Below are 16,157 nucleotides of genomic sequence, written 5' to 3'. Positions count from 1 at the left end.
TTAATTATTGAGGGCCCCGCAATTTGCACTTTATTCGGCGAGGATCATCTCGTTATTTTGGAAGGGATGTCCGAAAGCGACTACATTTCTATTATGTTCGTTTCTAAAAAATGAAAGAAAAAAAATGTTCGCTGATTAAATGGCATGCTTAGCTAATACTGACTTCTTATTAATTATCTGATTACAAGGTGAAGAACGCTATATCTCATGGAGCATACTTTTAATTTGATAAAAGGAAATACATATGAGATTGATGAAATGCTACGCTTACTCCGAACACTCCTCAAGCTGAATCTAAATTAAACTCATTTAAATAGGATTAGTAGGATTCCTTATTAAAGGATATTACCTATGGTATTCAAAATGCATCTTAAACATGCCTAACGAAATTGCAACTCTAGAGTCTAAAAAACTGTATTGTATTTTTGGCGAGATTAAGAGGAACCGTCCGCCCTATATATTCACAACATGCTGAAAAACGAGTTTGAATTAACAATCATACTAATGGTTGCATATTCCATGAATTATGGTAACATCCTATATACCTTTAAACGAATCGCATATTTAGATCGACATAAGCTTCAACCAAATACAAACTTACTAATGTACTTCCCTATTGACCTACAAATTAAAATTTATACAACTTAATAACAAAAGGCTGTAAGTAAAGCAAACAGATGATTATAACTTCTCCAGATCTTTCAGTTCATGCTTTTCATTGTTTACAATCAGCTGCACCAATATGAGACTCGAAATGTGTACCTGGAATGCTGAAAATGTAGAGGAGAAGAGGAGGAAGATAGGAAAATCAGCAACAGCAGAAACAGAATAGCAGCAGCAAGAACAAAACAGCAAGCAGCAAAACAGGCTCGAGTGCAAGAATGCAACTATAGCCGATAGAAAAATAGCCAAATGACAGCAGCAAGCAGTGCAGTAGAAACGAAACTCCACAACAAAACAAGTCCAGGAGAAACAAACAGTGCAAACCAACCAATATGCTAAGTTGAGACTTGGAAGAAATCAGAATTGATTGAACAGGTTGAAATCAAGTGAAATCCAAACAAACAGAAAGAAGAAATAGTTTCTGATTGTTATCTATATGTTTTCCCTCCCTTGTGTATGCCTTACTTCTCTTATCTCTCTATGTATCTTTTTAAAAAGAATCCCGACCCTCAGTCTAAAATCTGTCTCTCTTTTTTATAGCCTAACATCGGCTATTCACAGCCTGTTAAAACACATCAGAACCCCCTCACTTTCTTGTTGTTTTTCCACTCAATGTTTAAAATATGAAACCCTCCCATGAGATTCCTGACAGTCCCCTTTAACATTTATTAAACTAAAAGCAGGCCAGGGGCAGCAAGAATATAATCTGACAGCATATGCTGTCAAACTATTTTAATCCAAAAGGGCCTTTATGCACATGTTGTGCACAAGTGCACATGCCACCAATTCAGATTGCAGTTGCAGACCAAAACCTTAGATTTCTGATTCAAATTAACAAACATAAGTAGCTATACTCGATTCTCAATTTTGATTCAAACAAATGTTCAGCAAGGACAGATCAGATTCAAACAAGCTGAAACTAATCGACGACATATGTCGACTCGACTATACTAATCATAACATGTACAATTGAAGACCATGATCAAAAATCTAACAGTATTAAACACATGATTCGAATTGTACTGACTAAACAAACAATTGTACTGAGGAATCGATTAATCAGTCAAATTTAAAGTTCAATTGATTGCACAACACATACACATATACATACTATCAGTGAATAGATGAAAGATTTGACCAATACAGAGGTCCGGGCAAGGTGGGCAGAACAGTTGGTAAAATTCCAAACACAAATTAAAACAAGACGTTTGACCATACAAACAGACCTTTAACAAATACATGAACCGAATAAAGAAAATAGAAACAGACTTACCTTAAAAATCCTTGGAAAAATCAGAAAACCAAAACTCGTATTTGAAGAAAACATTCTTGGGGTTGAACGGACTTTAATCGAAGTGTTCCCAACTGAGAACACTTCGATTAAGGTCCATTAGACCCTAATCACTTGACTTAAACGGACACAGACCAGGCCTTGGGGTTTCTATGGTTCATGGATGACAGATTTGGGTTTTGAGTCTCCATGGTTAGATTCGGACCAAACCAAGCATGGTTTGGTCACGAGGGAGGTCGGGGGACTGTCTGGTATGAATCTAGGGCAGATCGGTGTAGATCGAGTTTTGACTCGAATCTTCAAATGAAGATTCGAGAAGGTGGGATGGGATTCGAGTTAAGCGGTTAACAGATCCATGTTCAGGGTGGTGAGGTGGTCCTATGGTGTTAAGGTGGGAGTCACCGGCGTCCAGGCCGCCGGGATTAATGGTGAAGGGAAAGGGGGCGGCTAGGGTTTCGTGGGGAAAGGGATGAGGACGAAGGCGGGGGTCTTGGATAGGGGGGCAGAGTATGGTAGGAAAGTTTATATATGGAATGGGTGGATTGATCTCAGCCGTTGGATGAGGCGAGATGAAAGGCCAGGATTTTTCAACTGATGGGGAAATTGTGTCGTTTCAAATGCCCGGGTTTGGGTTGGTTTGGGGGTTGAACAGGTCGGGTTTGTTCGTGGGTATGGGGGATGCGATCTTGACCGTTGATCATTCTGAGATCAACGGCCCAGATCAGACCAGATCAAAACGGTGTCGTTTGGAAGCTCTTGAAGTAAGCTGGTCTGGACCGGGGCAAGCACAGGTTTTGGGCTTGATTTGGTTCAGTTTTGGGCCTGTTTTGTTTTAACTTGGACTAGCCTGGTCCGAAAATCCTTCTCCTTTTCTTTTTTTTTTCTTTAATTTCTTAAATTAATTTGTCAAATAATACTATATAAAACATTGAACAACAATTATCACACAATTAACATTTAATTATACTAAACACTTAATGACAAAATACAATGAAAGATGCACACATTTTATTTTTCTTTTAATAAACGGATTACGGTTCGCACGACATATATATATTTTTTTATTTTTTGTTTGAATAAAATAACCACGGGCAAGATCACAAATAACTAGCAAAAAATGCCACGTAAAAATCCAGAAAATGTACAGCAAGACCAATTGCTATTATTTTGTTTCTTGTGGAGTGATTGTCGCGTAAAACAAAAATCACGTGCTCACAATGAGTAGTGAGAGGAGGAGCATGAACAGAAACTCCAGGTATAGGAGAGGGAGGTGAAGATGTTGGTGATGAAGCAAGTACAATAGGTGGAGAAGTAGGTGGAGAAGAAGTGGATAGTGGTGAAAAGGCAGGAACATCAGAATTAGAAACAGAGGGAGGAAAGAGATGAGGGGAATTGGGAGAAGGATAAGGGAAGATATGCTCATGAAATAAAACATCACTGGAATGAAAAATGCTGAAATTACCTAAGTTCAGAAGTTTATAACCTTTTTTACCAACACTATGGCCAAGAAATACTGAAGGAATTGACATAGACTTAAATTTGTCCCTATATGGATTTGGCACAACAACAAAACATAATCACCCAAAAGTTTTTGGAAGAGCAATAGGAGGAACATCAATATGTAAGAGGGTAAATGGAGATTTATTATTGAAAAGAGGATAGGGGAATCTATTAATTAGGTAAGTGGCTATGAGGACACACTCACCCCAATATTTGACAGGGAGTTTAGATTGGAAAAGAAGGCCCCATGCAGTTTCAAGTTAGTGCTTGTGCTTCCTTTCCACAACACTATTCCGTTGAGGTGTATGTGGGCAGGAAGTCTGATGCAAAATGTCATGGGCAAAAAAAGGATAAAGCTGTTGAGCTAGAACCTAACTTAAATGCATTATCAGACCTCACCACCTGAACATGGGATTGAAATTGCGTTTTCACCATGAAAATGAATGATTTGAGAAGAGTAAAAGCACTACCCTTACTGGATAACAGATATGTACATGTGGCCCCGGAAAAATCATCAATAATAAAAAAATACTTAAAATCATTATATGTTTGAGTGTGATATGGACCCCAAAGATCCACATGTATTAATTGAAATGGGGAGGTATAATGAATATTACATTCAGGGAAAGGAAATCTTTGCTGCCTTGCCATAGGACATAAAGGACACAAAAATGTTTGTTTATATGGTAATTTGTAAGATAAGAAAGGAATACATTTCATCTTAGTAAATGGTAGATGACCCAGTCTCAAATGCCAAGAATGACCAAAAGATAACCTAGAAAGTGAATTATTAATAGGAAAAACAACATCATGCATATAAGCAGAAGAATTAGAATCAGAAAAAGAAATACTACTTTTATTCATATCATGCAAAGTGTTGGCAGTAATGGTATTTACAAATGAGGAATGAAAAGCCCAATCACAAGAAAGAACAGGTGAAACAAGATTGATGTGATGACCCAAAAGGTCATCACTTATTTTAGAAATAAATTCTACATTCTGAGGCCTTAAAAACCTCTTTCAACATCACATCGATTTGCGTGCGCAGTCCGGGCGCGTAGCCGGATAGGCATTATGTGAAAATTTGTGAAAAATAATGAATTTTGACTTTAAAATGGATTTAAGTTGACTTCGGTCAACAATTTGAGTAAACGGACCCGGACCCGTGATTTGACAGTCTCAAAGTCTCAAAGGGTCTGTAAGAAAATATGGGACTTGAGCATATGCTCGGAATCGAATTCTGAGGTCTCAAGCCCGAGAAATGAATTTTTGAAGAAAATTATTTTCTGGAATATTTATGAGTTTTTTAAAATGAAATGTGTTTTAAACTCGATGGTATCGGGCCTGTATTTTGGTTCCGGAGCACAGTACAGGTCTTATATGTGATTTAAGATAAGTCTGTGAAATTTGGTAAGAAACGGAAGTCTTTTGAGGTGATTCGAACCCGTAGTTGAGAAAATTCATACTTTGGAAGTTTTGAAATTTTTCTTAGATTTCTATGCTAAATTCGTTGTTTAAGAGATTATTTTGGCGATTTAAATGCACGGATAAGTTCATATGATATTTTTGAGTTAGTATGCATGTTTGGTTTGCAGCCCCGAGGGCTCGGGTGAGTTTCGGATAGGTCTCGGAAAGTATTAAACTTGGAAAAAGTTGCAGGTTTTTGCTGTCTCAGTGCACAGAGGTTTTGTTATTCGCGTTCGCATGGTCCCACTCGCGAACGCGTAAGGCAATTTCCTCAAGTGCCAGTTCGTTCTTCGTGAACGCGTCCAGACACTTGCGAACGTGTAGGCTAATGGCCTGGGGGGAAGTGGTTCATATTTTGTTCTACGTGAACGCAGCCACTAGCCCGCGAATGCGAAGGCTCGAGTAGTCAAAGCTCCGCGAACGCAAGCTTGTGATCGCTAATGCGATGGTTAATTGGTTTGACCCATCGCGAACGCGATGAAGGTCTGTCTAGTGATTTTAAAACAGAAGCCAAATGGGATTTCACCAAAATTTCATAACTTCTTCCAATCTTCAAATTGAGCGATTTTTGAAAGGGAACTTCACCACAAATTCATAGGTATGTAATCTTAGACTCATTTTCTTCAATTTCCATTAACACCCATTAAATTTCTAGGCCTAAATCATGTTCTTAAGGGTAGAAAATTAGGGATTTGGGTAGAGTTAGGGTTTTTGCATAATTGAGATTTAGACCTCGTTTTGGGGTCGGATTTTGGAACTAATTACATATTCGGGCTCGTGGGTGAATGGGTGATCGGGTTTTGGTCCGAACCTCGTGTTTTGACCAAATGGGCCCGGGGTCGATTTTTGACTTTTTGGGAAAAATGATAGAAAACTTATAATTGAGCATTGGGTATGAATTCTTTAGCATTTATTGATGTGGTTAAATCAATTTGGACTAGATACGAGTTGTTTGGAGGCGAATTCTAAAGGAAAAGCGGTGTTTGAGGCTTGAGTTGAACGTGGAAGTTCGAGGTAAGTGTTTGTCTAACCTTAGCTTGAGGGATTAGGAGTTGTGTCCTACTTGTTACATGTTACTTCTTAAGCACGACGTATAGGCATGGTGACGAGTATCTATATGTTGGTGTCAAGCATGACCGTGGGTCTTAAACTGAAATTGTTGTGTTCTTAATGAATACTACGAATGCCTAAGTTGTTGTTTCTCTGTATTGAGCAAAGATGATTATTCTCGTGGAAATTACTTATGATTGAGTATTGGTGCTAGATGAGGTAGTTAGATGTTGGAACAAGTTTGGTTATAGCTAATTTCCCTTGCGGTGACGTATTTATTTATACTATCGATTCCCTTATCGGGATAATATTGTTTCTTTATTGATCCCTTGCCGAGACTCTCGTTCTGATTGGTGTTGAACTGTATATGTGCATCGGGTTGCGCGGCAACAATATTATATTTGGATCGGGTTGCACGCCGCAACAATATTATATTTGGATCGGGTTGCACACCGCAATAATATTGTATTTGGATCAGGTTGCACGCCGCAACAATATAATGTTTGGATCGGGTTGCACGCCGCAATAATAATATAATTGGACCAGGTTGCACGCCGCAACAGTGATAAATGATAGGGTTCGGGTTGCACGCCGCAACAATGTTATTATGTTTGGATCGGGTTGCATGTTGCAACAGTGTTATTATGTTTGGATCGTGTTGCGCGCCGCAACAATAGATAATACAGAGTGTTTATAGATTGATTATGAGTTCCTTATTGTTTTGCTGCAAATTCTAAATTGTCATTATGCCTTTCTCTTAAATTACTACTGGTAATGATGTTCCCCCGCAGCATGTTCCCCTTCCCATCTTTACTTGTTTATTTCTGTTTTATTTTTCTGTTGTATATTATATAACTGCACAGGTTTATTTGGTCGTCTGGTCCTAGCCTCGTCACTACTTCGCCGGGGTTAGGCTAGGCACTTACCAGAACATGGGATCGGTTGTGCTGATACTACACTCTGCACGATGTGTAGATCTCGGAGCGGCAGCTTTTGGACCGTAGCATTTGGGTGGCTGCCTTCAGTCCAGTTAGAGATCCCGAGGTAGTCCTGCAGGCGTCCGCAGGCCCGACGTTCTCTTCTATCTTTATATTTATTATGTTTTCATTATTTTCGGGACAGACTATACTTTTCCTTTCAGACATTTGTATGTAGTATTCATAGATAGTTCGTGATATTGTGACATTGAATTTCGGGTAGAGATGTATGTTGGCATTATCAAATAGGTTTTGGCTAAGTTATCAGATTAAGTTTTCCGCTTGTATCTACTTATCATTAATATTTGATTGTTGATTGCATGTTAATTTAAACTGTTAAAAAAGGCTAAATAAAAGAGTTAGTGATTCTACATTACGTGGCTTGCCTAGCTTTCTTGAGTAGGCGCCATCACGACTCCCGAGGGTGGGAAATCCGGGTCGTGACAAGTTGGTATTAGAGCTCTAGGTTACATAGGTCTCACAATTCACGGACAAACTTAGTAAAGTCTGAGAGATCGGTTCAGAGACGCCTGTATTTATCCCCTAGAGGCTACAGAGTTAGGAAAAACATCACATTTATTCTTTCCTGTCGTGCGGTTTGGTTTCTCAATGCTAATTGAATTTTACTCTGTTCTTTCAAAGATGGCAAGAACACGTGCTTCCTCATCCACCGATCAGCAACCTGAGCCTCCAGCAAATGCTCCCACGAGGGGCAGAGGGCGAGGCCAAGGCCGTGCTAGAGGACGAGGTAGGGGCAGAGCTCAGCCCAGAGTAGTAGCACCAGCGGGGGAGCCTCAGGTTGACTTTGATGATGAGATTCTGGCCTAGACAGTTCTGGTGGGCCCAGCTCAGGTCCCAGAGGTGTTTATTGCTACCCCCATACTCCAGGATGCTCGGGTCCGTTTAGTGGGCCTTATAGAGAGTGTCACTCGGGCAGGCTTGCTTCCTGTAGCACTAGTCGTCTCTCAGGCTGGAGGAGGAGCCCAAACTCCTGCTACTTGCACTCCAGAGTAGATGGCTCCCTAGTTTCAGACTCCAGCAGCTCAGCCAGTTAGAGCAGTTCAGCCGGGTGTGGTAGCTCAGACCGGCGATGGAGCAGCTATGTCTGGTGATGCTTTGTGGAGATTGGATAGGTTTACCAAACTCTTCCCTACTACTTTTAGCGGTGCATCTTCTGAGGATTTTCTAGATAGCTGTCATGTGGTTCTCAGAAACATGGGGATAGTTGAGACTAATAGGGTCGATTTTTCTACTTTTCGCTTATCTGGATCCGCCAAGACTTGGTGGAGAGATTATTGTTTGGCTAGACCAGTCGGATCGCCAGCTTTGACTCGAGAGCAGTTTACTCAACTATTTCTGGAGAAGTTTCTCCCTATTACTCAGAGAGAGATCTATCGAAGGCAGTTTGAGCGTCTCCAGCAGGTTTCTATGACTGTTACTCAGTATGAGACCATATTCATCGACTTGGCCCGTCATGCTCTTATCATACTTCCCACCGAGAGAGAGGGTAATGAGGTTTATTGAGGGACATATCCAGCCTATTCGACTTCAGATGTCCAAGGAGACTAGGAGGGAGATTTCTTTCTAGGAGGCAGCCAATGTGGCCAGGAGAGTTGAGATGGTTCTATCGCAGGGAGGTGGTCAGGGGTCTGACAAGAGGCCTCGTCATTTAGGCTGATTCAGTGGTACCTCATCTGGAGGCAGAGATTCGTATGGTAGAGGCCATCCTCCTAGGCCTTTTCAGTCAGCCCTTTAGGTTTCTCATGGTGCTTCAGGTGGCCATGGTTCTCATATGCAGTATTATAATCAACAGCCCTATTGTGCACCACCAGCTCCTATCAGTTCACCGCCGCTCTAGAGTTTTTGGGGTGGTCATTCAGGTCATCGGGGTCAGTCTCAGTTTCCTCAGCCGCAACATTCTGGTGGATGCTATAAGTGCGGTGAGTATGGTTATATCCGGAGGGCTTGTCCAAGATTAGTGGGTACTTAGTCGCAGCAGCAGGGTTCCCGTGCTATGGTTCAGGCACCAGGTATTCCACAGCCAGCTAGAGGTGGGGGTAGAGGTGCAAGAGGTGGAGGTAGAGGTGTTAGTGGTGGAGCTCAGACCGCTAGAGGTGGAGGCCAGCCAGCTGCAGGCCGTCCCAGAGATGTAGTCCAGGGTGGTGGGGCCTAACCTCGTCACTACTTCGCTGGGGTGAGGCCAGGCACTTACCAGCACATGGGTCGGTTGTGCTGATACAACACTCTACACTATGTGCAGATCCCGTAGCGGCAGCTTTTGGACTGTAGCATTTGGGTGGTTGCCTTCAGTCCAGTTAGAGATCCCGAGGTAGTCCTGCAGGCGTCCACATGCCCGGCATTCTCTTCTATCTTTATATGTATTCTATTTTCATTATTTCCGGGGATAGACTATACTTTTTCTTTCAGACATTTGTATGTAGTATTCGTAGACAGTCCATGATATTGTGACACCGGATTTCGTGTAGAGATGTATGTTGGCATTGTTGAACGGGTTTTGGCTAAGTTATCAGATTAAGTCTTCCGCTTGTATCTACTTATCATTAATATTTCATTGTTTATCGTATATTAATTTAAACTGTTAAAAAGGGTTAAATAAAAGAGTTAGTGATTCTACATAATGCGGCTTGCCTACCTTTCACAGGTAGGCGCCATCAAGACTCCCGAGGGTGGGAAATCCGGATCATGACAATTGAAGATGTAGAGCCTAGCCTGAAGACTACCAAGAACCAGTGGCTTCTTTAGAGAAGGGCCCTGCAAAACACATAGAATGGATGAGAAATAAGTAATACAATTCGCTTCAAGGATTAATTGAGTAAGAGAAATGAGATTGTAATGGAAGGAAGGAACCAATTGTACATGGGAAATGGAGATTTCGGGAGGCAGATTAAGGATACCATTACATGTGACTTTTACCTTATAACAATTAGGCAAAGTTACAAGATAATGTAAGGAAAGAGGTTTAATGTTCGATAAAACAGAAGAGTGTGGAGTCATGTGATTAGTCACACCCGAATCTATAATCCAAGGGTTGTTCCTATCTTAGAAAAATTGAAAGCAAAATTTTTAAAATCAGGGTTACCTATCAGACCTGCAAAATTTGCAAAACCAGTAGAGATCTCCTGAGAAGGTGGTGACACTTTGGATTGCTGAAGAAGACTTAGAAGTTGATCGAATTGTTCTACGGTAACGGCAGCACCCCTATATTAAGAATGAACAAGTCTATTAGCATTGCTAGTAGCATCATGCTCCCCCATGGATTGAGAATTTGAAACTTATGCAAAAGCAGCAGCCTTTTTGAATTTTGACTGCAAACCAAGAGGAAAACCATGTACATTGAAGCACTTGTCAATCAGATGGCCAGTCTTCTTGCAGTATTTGCACACCAGAGGACTCCTTTTTGTTTTGTTCAAAGTTAACTTCTGACTATGTGGTTTCTGAACCCTAGTAGAGAAAGTAGCAGAATCAGAATTGAAAGAAGATGTGGGATTATGAATCTCATCCTAACTTTCATCATTAATGAGCTTGTCATAAACAATATCCACATCAGAAAGTGGCTTCATCATAAAAACTTTACTTCTAATAGTAGAGTAGGAGTCGTTGAGTCCCATCAAAAATTGATGAACTTTCTGCTCTTCATCCAATCTTTGGAAAGACTCCTTGCAACCACAAGTGCAATTAGGATATGAAATAGAGAAGGAGAGTTCATCCCACAACTTCTTAATCCTGTTGAAATATTAAGCAATATTGGAAGTACCCTGAGAAATTGAAGAAATCTCTTTGCGAATTTGGAAAATTTTGATTCCACTAGCTTGACCAAACCTACGTTCAATCTCTCTCCAAAGTTTCTCAGCAAATTTGGTGTAAATAACAGTCTACCTAATCTTAGTGGCTAAGCTGTTGAGAATCCAAGCAACTAGCATATCATTACATCGGATCCATGGCTCGAGAAGAGAGGAAGTAGATCTAGGTTTCAGAATTGATCCATTAATCATTTCTAGTTTATTCTTATAAGACAACCCTAAGAGCATCCCTCTTCTCCAGCTCCCATAACCAGAACCATTGAAAGCTTTAGTAACCACAATTGTTCCCGAAAAATCAGAAGGAAGAAGGTACAATAGTGAGGCAGGGGGAACACCGGAACTATTGCTAGCACTAAGCCAGTCATCAGACGTCGAACCCATACCAATAACAAAAAAACAAAAAAAAAAAAGCTTAAAGCTACAAATTGAGTAATTTTTTTTGTTGTGAAATTAGGGTTTCAGCAAAGTAGAATAACAGTTGGCTTCTTCAAAGAATAGTCTGAAAGAGCCAAACTTTGAGAGAGGAACGTTAACCAAACCAGAAAAAAATAGCTCCGAGAAGAGAAACAAATGCTTGCCGGAAAGAGAAACGCCAACAAGGAAAAACACAAAATTCACAATTCGTACCTCAAATTACATACATTACCACTAAAATAGAGAGAATCGATCTAGATCTAGCATAATCCAAGCTCTGATCCATATTAATAACCAGATTCATGAACAAAATCGCTCGATTAAAATGAGCAGATCCCTAATTTTGGTATCTGCATACTGAAATGAAACGTAGAGAGAGAGAAAATGTGAAAGTGGAATTTTATTAAAATAAAAAAACTGATCTAATACACTGTACATCTATATATATATATATAAGTGGGTTGGCTCACATATATAAAATTAAATATACAGCTGGCCCAAGCTTTACTACTCTATTACACTACCATACTTCAAGGAGGTTTGGGCTCATGTCTTGTGCAAGTAGGCTCAGCCCAGCAGAAATTAAGTGCAGCTCTATCATATTCTTCTCACGGACTTTTCCTAATCCTTATATCCTTGCGATCAATTCAAGAAATAAAGGTTGCTACTGGAAACCGTGATTACTTTGAAGTTTTCATGCTTCCTCCCAAAGAAGGCTCGGGATTCAACTGTAAACTTGTTCATCTCCGGGAGATTTTGTAGGTGCCCAAACTTGTGATTGGTCAGCCAAAAACTAGTGAAAGACCTGAGATGAAGATATGAATAAAAGGGGGTCAAACTTTAGAGTGTATATATATGGACTCAAAAAAATAACTAACAAATATTTCATTATTGCTTAATTACCTGTTGATGAACCTCCTGGACAATTCTGATCGTACAAAGGATAAATACGACCGGCATGCAATGGGTTGATCTTGCAACAAGAGACGAGATAGCTCAAGGCTACCATCGGAGAAAAGGAAGACAAAGGAGTTAGTGTTTTATTTCCATGTGAATCAGACCTTCCGTCTTTTCTTGTTGCAGTAAAACCACAAAACGTGCACACTGCAAAAATAACAAGTCATTAGATATAATTTATTATATTGCACGTCTTTTATTTTTTACGTGAATTTTATAAAGAAAAAAGGCAGATCGACACATCAAAGATTTGAATGAGAGCATAGACGAAGAGAGGAATTAGTTACAGACATGGTGACTCATTGATTCAATGTCGAAGAATTCATGAAGAGGATTCATGCTAGAAAATGATTCCATCATCGTCATCGTCGTCTTCTTCAGTGTTGGTAGCCCTCATCATCTCTGCAGATAGGCTGAGTTGTACTGAAAGTGATGGTGATTGATAAAGCATATCACTATATATAGGAGGGACATGGGGCTCTAGGGTAAAAAGTTGTTACGAACTTTACTAGAATAAATGAGTTCCAAAAGGATACGTCCAATGGTAGAACCATCAGAAAATATGATATTTTGTGTAATTAATACCACGGTCAGCCAAAATTATGGTTTTCTGATATTACTAGTCCCTTTTTCTATGGCTTTTTCATTGAAAATAATGCCATGGCCTTTCAAAAAAATTGTGAAACATACCACCTTAATGAACAATTTTTAAAAACTATCGGATATGTGCAGTTTCAATGTCTCTTTTAAACATTAATCAAAGACTACTAAAAATTTTGTCAAAATCGACCGCGGTCAACCGACCAACTTCGATCAGTCAAAAACTGATCGAAATCGTTCGGTTTTTTAAAATATTTTATTTTTTAATTTTCTTTTACGAAATCGACAGACTTCGGTCAGTTTTTCATTGCGCAAAAATGCGGGAAATTTTTTTAGCATCTGAAATCGGTCGATTTTTCATATAAAATAAATTAAAATTAATATTAAAAAAACCTACCGAAATTTGTCCTTTATTTCAGGAAGTCATTTTAAAAAATCGACCGACTTTGGCCGGTAATTTTTATTTTTAATAAAACTAACCGAAATCGGTTGGTTATTTACTTGCACAAATACAATTAAAGAGTACCAATAAATTAAAAAAAAATCTTAAGACAAAATGTACCAATGGTTTAGTGGTAGAATAGTATCTTGCCACAATACATACCTTCGTTCGATTGACCAACCGAAATCAGTCGTTATTTCCGACCGACTTCGGTTGGAATTTATTACAGACCAACCTAATTTCGACGGTTTAAAGTCGGTCAGAAAATGGTCAGTTTTTCAAAATTTTCGACCGATTTCGGTCGGTATTTCTGAATTGTTTTAGGCAGTTTTCTAGCAGTTAAATATAGGAAAGTTGCAATTAAGAAATTTTAAAATAGCAGATATAACATCAGATACATGTGTGTGTGTGTGTGTGTCTATATATGTGTGTGTGTGTGTGTGTGTATGGGTAATATCGGGCGTAATGTCTACCCCGATTCCCCGGTAAGAAAACGGAAGAATGGCGCAAATGCACAAGATTGAAATCGAGGTTAGAGACCCCTCAAATCAAGATCGAGGAAGGGTGAACGATGTGCTCGCCATTGTTTGTGATAAAACGACACGCCCCAGGCCAAGAATGAGTTCTAAGACCTTAGAAAATATAGTAAACGGTTACACACGACGGAAAGAGGGCCGTAATATTCACACCCAACCAGATATCACGGCGCAGATCTCACTCGATGTCGGTTATGAATCAGTAATTAATGGAAAATAAAGGTTTTTACCCTTTTTAGACTCGTACTAGGGATGACACTCTCCTACTATATAATGGGAAAGTTTTTCTTATGTAACACGCACTGTAACAAGCAAATCAAATCAATACAAGCTTATTTTCAATCTTTTTAGCTACTTTAAAGTTCTTGTTCACTTAACATGTTCTTCATTCATGACTAGGCACGAATTGAGGGTCCAATTGAGGACTAGGTCGTTGTTCAATCTAAATTCCGGATTGATCATAGTATTGCAATAGGTTTGAACGTCTATTTCATTCCTAACTCATTTATTTGATATTCTTAATTGTTTGTATTAGATTAAACCACATATCCTTAAAACCACATATAAATTTAATTATCACCCAATTTTGGGGTAAATAGTTTTGTGGTCATCGTGGGGCTAAGGATAACAATGGTGATTTAATACGAATCCCCATAACACACCCTATTTTATGATTGTTCATTGAAGTCTTAATTTCAGTTCAGCCTAAGAACGTCAAACTCTCAGTCTGCTCACTTGAACATTAACGCTGAGTCTGACCGTTATGGAGAAAATAATAATTTGGTGCCCAACAACGAGATGCCTCCTGCCGATCCTAAGGGTGTCCTAGTTGCTGATCCATTCAAATCTAACTCGTAGGTGGACATAAAAATCAACTTTCCAACTGATTCCGAAAATAGTGTTTACGGGGAACCCTGAACAACAGTTTAGGAAGCACTCGAGAAGGCAAGGGTGATGGGGTAAGCCTATGGCTAATCTTCGAAATGTTGCAGGCCCAACAGGAGGCAATAACACAGCTACAAAATCAAAGCCACACCCCAACAGGGTCGAGCCCGAACGATCCTAGGAAAAATTCAAAAAGATGAGAAAATTATCGAGAGATCGGGTGAGGCCAAGCTTGGGGTAAATCCCGAGATAATGAAATGCTCGATGAGTTGACAAAACGGGTTGAGTCGAGTGAGAAGAAGATCAAGGCTAATGACAAAAAGATGGAAACATATAATTCCAGGGTCGATCAGATACCAGGAGTACCCCTGTGTCACGACCCAAACAGATGGGTCATGACGGGTGCCGAGTCCTACCTGTCGAACACCCTTAAGCATGCTGCTAAGATATAAACATGAATATTTTTTTCTAAATTACAAGAATAACATGCATGAGGAAGACCTGTCAAAAGGACATATATACATGTGCCTGCGGAATACAGTGAGTGAGCCGACAAGGCTGCTATAGACAACTACCCAACTATACATGACTATCTACATACCTCTAATAGAAATACAACTATACAAAGACAGGACTGAGCAACGCCATACTCATATATATATACACACACACACACACAAGCATATCGTACCAAAATCAAAAGCAGCTCCAGATTAAGTGGAGCACGCCAAATCTCGCTGACCAAGGATCTTAAGAAGGGGGATCGTCGGCTTGCCTACCTGCACCTGTGGGCATGAAACGCAAGCCCTGGGAATTAGGGCATCAGTACGAATAATGTACTGAGTATGTAAGGCATGAAAATCAGTACATAAAAGACATAGATGAAACATGGAATAAAGAAATTCATCTGTAAGTTTGAATAACTTTGTAAATTATGAAACATTTATAATGTCAGGCACGTGCATATAAATATCGTGTCATGCATAGGTATAGGTGTACATAACATCATCAAGCTTCTGACGGCATCCCATCATATCGTCTCGGCCACTGTGGGCAGCATCATCAACATATACCAACTGATCAGGTGGTGGTGCGTCTATATAACGTCGTAACCTTTCCCAATATCCCAAATACTTATATTTACATATATACGCGTCTATAATGTCATCTGGTCATGGGTCAGTGTAAATGAATGTAATGTATGAAATGCATAAGAAATACGTTAATAAGATTTTCTCAGAATGCCATAAAAATCAATATACCTTTAGGATAAACTTTATCAAATAAATATTTTTCTGTAACCCATGAACAGATAATAGAATAATATGACTTATGGGAGAATAAGAATACACACATCTCTAGCATTTCTATGAATAGAGTATTTTTGGTAGTTGTGCATTTGCTTGTATCGTTTGTGTCGTATAGATCATGCCAAAAAGAAAGAAGGGATGTCCTTAACATACCTGGAATAGGGAACAATCCGTATGATGTTCTTGGAAAAGGTTGCACTGTACTACTTTAGAACATCAAAATTTTACGTTGCTAACAATTCTC

General features: G+C 39.5%; 1 long non-coding RNA gene across 4 annotated transcripts; it reads right to left on the bottom strand.

The window, feature by feature from the left end:
* Positions 1-520: 520 nt before the first annotated feature.
* LOC104243448 (uncharacterized) lies at positions 521-12,671 on the bottom strand. Of its 4 annotated transcripts, none has more exons than XR_011406877.1 (7): positions 12,432-12,671; positions 12,087-12,287; positions 11,397-11,988; positions 10,302-10,410; positions 10,049-10,167; positions 9,602-9,720; positions 529-770 (listed from the first exon to the last, which is right to left on the bottom strand). It is a non-coding gene; the product is annotated as an uncharacterized lncRNA (long non-coding RNA). The 4 variants fall into 4 exon arrangements; XR_011406878.1 differs by having other exon boundaries at positions 10,058-10,167; XR_011406879.1 differs by lacking the exon at positions 10,302-10,410 and having other exon boundaries at positions 12,432-12,670.
* Between the last annotated feature and the right edge of the window lie 3,486 nt (positions 12,672-16,157).

This window comes from Nicotiana sylvestris, chromosome 4, assembly GCF_000393655.2.
Source record: "Nicotiana sylvestris chromosome 4, ASM39365v2, whole genome shotgun sequence".
Taxonomy (NCBI): Eukaryota; Viridiplantae; Streptophyta; class Magnoliopsida; order Solanales; family Solanaceae; genus Nicotiana; species Nicotiana sylvestris.
Note: the sequence above shows the minus strand (reverse complement) of the source record. Positions and strands in the feature narration are given on the sequence as shown.